Source organism: Larus michahellis, chromosome 19, assembly GCF_964199755.1.
Source record: "Larus michahellis chromosome 19, bLarMic1.1, whole genome shotgun sequence".
NCBI classification, from domain to species: domain Eukaryota; kingdom Metazoa; phylum Chordata; class Aves; order Charadriiformes; family Laridae; genus Larus; species Larus michahellis.
In genome coordinates, this window is record NC_133914.1 from 5360235 (window position 1) to 5366515 (window position 6281).

Below are 6281 nucleotides of genomic sequence, written 5' to 3' on the forward strand. Positions count from 1 at the left end.
GTTTTGTCATCTTCCAACGTTTTTGACATCTATAATGGCTGCACACCGGGTGTAGGCTCCCAGACAGACATTTTAAAGGAACATCAAATCTCTGCACTAGTTGCCTTATGTGCTTCTGTTCTGAAGCCACTTTACTTTTTCTGAATACTCATAATTTTCTGGGGAATAATTAAAGTTGGTTATCTAAAATCCAAAACACTGGTATTAAGGGGACTAATCTTAAACTCCAGAACTACCAGTACCCACTCCACAAGTTTTTCATGTATCATACAGACACCAAGAGCAATTGTGCCATGTTGAATAATGCATGTCAAGTATTTCACAAGAAAAAAACAATGCACCGAATTGGCGAGGCAAGCTTAAAAAATACAAATAAGCATAGGCTTGTCTTTCAGATCCATTTGATGCTGAAGTCAAGAGGCAGAATCAGCCAGAGTGCCCATATTCTCTGCACATAATTGTGCAACAAAAATTGCAAAACAGATTTTTCTTCTGGTATTTGTTTTCTAAATAGCCTGGTAGCGTATGCAGTCAAGTTGTTATTTGCGGATTTAGCATTACTACAGAATGAAGGAATTAAAGTAAAATCTGGCACAGATGGCCACATAAAAACATCCAAACTTCTTTCAATTAAACATTACATGCCTTCTTCGTGTTAAATACAATGAGAAATTGCAAAAATACTCCTGTCCCCATTGCAGAAAAGGTTAGGTCAAAAATGAATCTTCTTAGAAAATCATCTGAGTTTGAAAAGTGAAGTGTTTAGTCAAGGAACTAATTAAACAAAAGTACTTTTTCAGATAATACAAAAAAGAGCACAGTTTGCACACATACATAAGCCATTTTCCGTCCCCCCTTTCTCACCAGAAGTTTCAGCAAGTACAGATGGATTGATATCACTATCATGAAAGGTGAGCGAGGGATGAGAATGTGTAAATTTCGTGAACAATATAGTTGTTATTGATCCAACAATGCACTTAAGTATACGCTTAGTCCTATTTGATTTCCTAAAGGATTTTGTGCACTCTTCGGAGCTTCACTGAGAGCAACCACAAAACTGCCCATGACGCCACGCTTTCTTCACTTTGATTGCATCACCCAACTTTTCACCTTGAAAAGTTATAACCCAAATTTCTACCTAACTCTTTAAAAAAAAAAAAGAAAAGGAAAAAACCTCACCCATAATCCACTCAGGAGTACCTGCATTTTCCAAACTTGATTTATAAACATCTTGTGATTTATAAAACAAGGATAGACAGTACCCTGATACCCCTGTGTCAGCTTTAGTACAGTAAGAGTGACAAGCCAGAGCAGAGATGCTATTTTTCTCCAACAACGCAGTACTGTCCCCGATCTTGCCATGTCTGGTCTCTCAACTGAGTGACCAAGGGCAGCTGCAGGCCCTCTCCGGGCATTTCAGAGGCAATTCCTTCTCAATGCCCCTTCTGTAGCCAAGGCAGGACAGAAATCCACACCTGGTCTCAATGCAAGTGAATGACAAGGAAAAGGGCTGCTGATCAGGTTGTGCACTGTTTGAAATAAATACATAAATTTAAAAGAATACACCTTTATGGGACTGACTTTTTCCCTATGTATTTATTTAAAAAAAAAAAAAAAAAGTACTAACTGATCCAGTCCTATGCTATCCCATCTGAAAAACCTACATATATTCCGGCCTCTAAGTGGATGTAGCTCTGATACCAATGGGAAACCAGAGCCCAGGCATGGGAGCAGACAGGACGGAGCTCAGGCTACCAGGTCCTGCATCACACTGCCATCACTCTCTAGCCATAAAGACATCCTCCGAACACAGCGTGGGGGAGAGAGCAGCTCCTTAGAGCCACAAGGACACATGAGTTTAGCATCAACAAGGGAGGCGAAGGCTGAAGCTACTGTAGCTCACCCTGTAAATTCACTGCAGCTATTTTCTCCCTCCTCCAGCGCTCTCACCATTCACGTTCCAGCTTCTGGGGACACCATAAAGTAGCACTGTGGGGACTACATACATGGAAGCAGTCAAAAAAACCAAACAACAACCCAACAAACCACGTGTGAAGAGAAAAGAAAGGGTCACATAAAGACACGGAGCAGCAGGAATGCAAGAGGAGCTGCCATGTACTGTTTGAAATGCAGGTTGTAAGACACAGCGCATCCCTGCAAGGCTCCCAAAACTCCTGTCTCCACCAACCCCACTGCAAAGAGACAGATGACTCCTAACAGCGGTGACTGTTTCCGTGCCTGGGATCATCCGATGTGCCAACAGGACCTCAGCTCTGCACTGCCCTGCTTCCAGCCAAACAGCAACACGTGAGGAAGCTTTGATCAGCCTCGCACCAGCCAAGAATGAACTCTGCTGCTGCTTATGTTCAGGTTTCTTGCTTAAATCACATATTTTGTTTGATTTAAAAGCTACAGCCTAAATAGTTACCAAAACAAATCCTGTGTGGTTCATGAATACAGCTTCTACCTCTGTTTGCTTAGATCTACCATGCTTTTATCTCATCATTTAGCTGGATTCAATCAGAAATTAAAAAAAAAAAAAAGCACCAGGAGATGAGCCAAAAGATGCTAAACCTAGTAAATCCATTCCTAGGAGGTAAAGTATTTTGCCAATAAGTTGAACCATCCTCTGGAAAGTAATCTGCCAAATTTAGCAAAGCACATCTGCACGCATACCTCACCTGTGGAGCACAGTTATGTGCTACTAATTAGGAAGGATGGGGTTTGGTTGGGTCTCTGTTTGCTTCAACTGTTAATTGATTCCACGTGTCGGAGCTTTCAGCTGCCAGCCTTCATTAACAAGTAAACATTTGGTCATTTTTCCCCCCAGTCTCTGATCTAATTTTTCACCCCACTGTGCTACCTTCCTCCCTCTCCTCTACCCCGAGACAACACACTGCTGGAGGGCTTGAAAAAAAGCTGAAATAGATTAAAAATTACAAACTATGGGAGAGAGGGAACAGTGTTTGTCTGGGGATGGAGCACTGACATTGCAGCTCAGGAACTACCTTGTTATTCCACCACAGGACGACTAGAAAAGCCCAGAGTAACTGCGGCTGTGGTTCAGCCTGGTTTTCACCCAGTAACTATGTTTTCCTGATATTTCAATTGAGGATTTATCATAATGGGATACAGGCCTCCAAAATCCTTTCCTGCGCAGAGGCGAGGCATGGACCAGCACAGGAAGGCTGAACAGATGACACTCCACACCTTCACCCACATCTCCATCATCATCTCCATCACCACCTGGGAGAATCTGATCTCATTCCCCACCTCCCAGTGCCCGGCTTGCAGCCCACCGCACTTCTCACCTCTCAAAAAATACCAGTATCCATATGAAAAATCACAATTTGAGGCTTTACCCTCAAATTCATATCTCCCCCCCCACCAATGGAACGTATCATCATACCTACAAGTGCTTAGACTAAAAGCTTTGCATGAAGATAGGCGTGAGATAAGGGAGAGCCAGACCTTCTCCTGCAGACAAAACAACACAATTTTAAGCCAACCATTTATAAAGTAAAATCGCAGATGCTGTTTTAAATAAATTCTAGATGCTACTTTTAATAAATCAGTCTAAAGGCTCGTGCTCCTGCTGCTGCCTTAAACTTCCAGTAAATAAAGAATTGGTGGTAAAACGTACAGACAAAACAGCGCGGCTGAGGCAAAGAAAACACAGCCTTGGGCCATGAGAAGTCAGGAATCCTCTGCAGAGCACATCTGTTTGTAAAGCACTCACCCTACTGCAACTTACTTACCGGGGCAATAAAAACCACAAAGGCAAGATAAATTAACTCTGGCAAAGAAAAATGGAACTGGCCCCGCACAATCTGCCCGGCGGTTGTACCCACTTGTACTCGGCAGCTCAAATTCGGGCTCCGTTTCCACCTCTGCACTCACGATGAATTACAATTTATTTCGCACGCTTTCAGCCTTAATGGGATTATTTGCAATGTAAGGTGCAATCAATTTTAGGCCAAAACTAGAGCACTGAGGCCAGAAATGTCCTGCGTTTTAATTGCATCTGTAATTAACTTTATAAGACTACAATCCAGCAAATCACCCTGGGGACACTTACTAATTATTATTACATATCTTATACCGACAAGTAGAAATACTCACTTAGGGAAAGACTGTCCCAACCCTCAAAAATATATAATCTAAATAGATGGGACCAGGAAGAGCAGGGAAGCAAAACACCGACACTAACGAGACCACGCCGGACCGCTGTTCATTGCTGTGTGGTAAGAAGAGTTCGCAGCACTAAGTACCCATTTTCTCTCCTTTTTACTTCTGTTTTATTACATAAAAAGACAAGAACCAGAGAGGTCTTACGCAATTTGGCACAAAAGATGGGAGCTCTTTATCCCTTAATCCCTATTACAGACCAACATGCGGATGTTTTTGTTTCTTTTTTAAACTTATCTGGGCAATATTTGAAAAAATTAGAGTAAATGTTTTCATATTAAAAATCTAATCCAATTCCTTGTGGCACCAAGCGTCACTAAAACTGGCTTAATCCCTTTCTTCTGAACACTAAACATCACTAAGACTGTCTCATACCGATCTTTACCCGCAGCACTGATCGATACTTTTAGAGTATTATATTTATCTGGCACTGGCCTTCCCACTGTTCATAAAATCTTGTTATCATTACTTCTAGTCTTTGAATTTGCTGTCAGAAAGTTTGGTGATTTTTTTTTTTTCTCACGTAAGAAATGTCTATTTTCAAACACGAATCTCTGGTTTGGGGTAAGTCTCCTGGATCTCTTTCTATTGCACTGAATTTATGTATTTTTTTAATATTTTTTGAGTTTTCACACTTCTAAGAAGTTTCCACGGGCGCTGGAACCAGGGCTGGATAACCCTGATTTTCCCAACCACCTCTTACGGTTAGAAACGGTCAAAAAAACACCCCCACCCCAGAACCCCTAAATATTTCACAATTTCGCTCCGCACCCCGTGATCAACTCGCCTTCCTACCGCGTCCTTAGCCGAGCTTTATAGCGGACTTTCCCCCTTTCGGAGTGCTTTAAAACACACTTTCCCCACCCAACCGGGCGCTCTGAGGGGGAGGGAGCCCTGAGGGGTTTCCTCAGCACCCGGCGGGGAGGGGACCCCTAGAGAGGGGCTCGTCCTGGCCAGGGACCGAACCGTAAAGGGCCGGGGGCTGCCCCTCACCTCAGAGGCGCCATTTCCCCTCACAGACCCCGGGGCCGAGACGGGCCCGGCCCGTCTCGGCCCCGCCGCCATCGCCCCCCACCACAAGATGGCGGCCGGCGGCTTCCCGCGCTGCCGCCGTGCCCCCCACCGCCCTCACTCACCCCCGACCGGCCACCCGGTGCCTCTCTGCCGTACCGGGTCTTTTTATTTTCTCGTTAACTCCGGCAACAATTAGTGCCCCGGCCGTCCCGCGGGAGGGCGGAGCGCATGCGCGGCGGTCCCGCTCCCCGCCGGTGCCGGCCGCGGCCCCGGCCCCGGCCGAGGCGGCGCTGAGAGCAGGGCCGGCGCGGGGGGAAACTGGGATGGGGATGGGGCCTGGGACGGGGAGGCACTGGGAGGGACTGGGACAGGGAAGAACTAGGACGGGGCTGGCAGTGAGATGGCTGGCACTGGAATGTGACTGGGCACTGGGATGGGCTGGCACTGGGACAGGGATGAACTGGGATGGGGCTGGTGCTGGGATGGCTGGCACTAGGACAGAGAGGCACCGGGGTGGAACTGGGCACTGGGATGGGGTGATAACTGGGACAGGGATGAACCGGGACAGGCAGGCACAGGAATGCAACTGGGTACTGGGATGGCGATGAACTGGGATGGGGTGGGCACTGGGACAAGGTTGACACTGGGACAGACAGGCACTGGGGTGGGAATGAACTGGGACAGAGAGGCACTGGGATGAGGCAGGCACCGGAACAGGGAGGCACTGGGAGCGGGATGAACTGGGATGGGGCTGACACTGGGACAGGGATGAACTGGGACAGGCAGGCACTGGAATGCAACTGGGTACTGGGACAGGGATGAACTGGGACAGGCAGGCACTGGAATGCAACTGGGTACTGGGACAGGGATGAACTGGGACAGGGCTGGCAGTTGGACAGGAGGCACTGGGACAGGGTTGAACTGGGACAGGCAGGCACTGGGATGGGGAAGTATCGGGACAGGCAGGTACTGGGATGGCTGGCAGCAGGACAAGTGGGCACGGGAACGAAGCTGACACTGGGACGGGGCTGGCATGGGGACAGAGTGGCACTGGGACAGGGAGGGACTGGGAGCAGGAT

The 6281-nt window shown here is 46.9% G+C and overlaps 1 protein-coding gene across 4 annotated transcripts in view; it reads right to left on the reverse strand.

Moving 5' to 3' along the window:
* Positions 1–5479, reverse strand: part of LOC141733142 (lethal(3)malignant brain tumor-like protein 3) — a 52094-nt gene extending 46615 nt beyond the window's left edge. For 2 of the 4 annotated variants that reach the window (XM_074563071.1, XM_074563069.1), the window contains exon 1: positions 5359–5457. The gene's annotated coding sequence lies outside the window, so the exon portion shown is untranslated. Of the gene's footprint in view, positions 1–5324 lie in introns of all 4 variants that reach the window. The other 2 variants (XM_074563068.1, XM_074563070.1) reach the window with 2 other exon arrangements.
* Between the last annotated feature and the right edge of the window lie 802 nt (positions 5480–6281).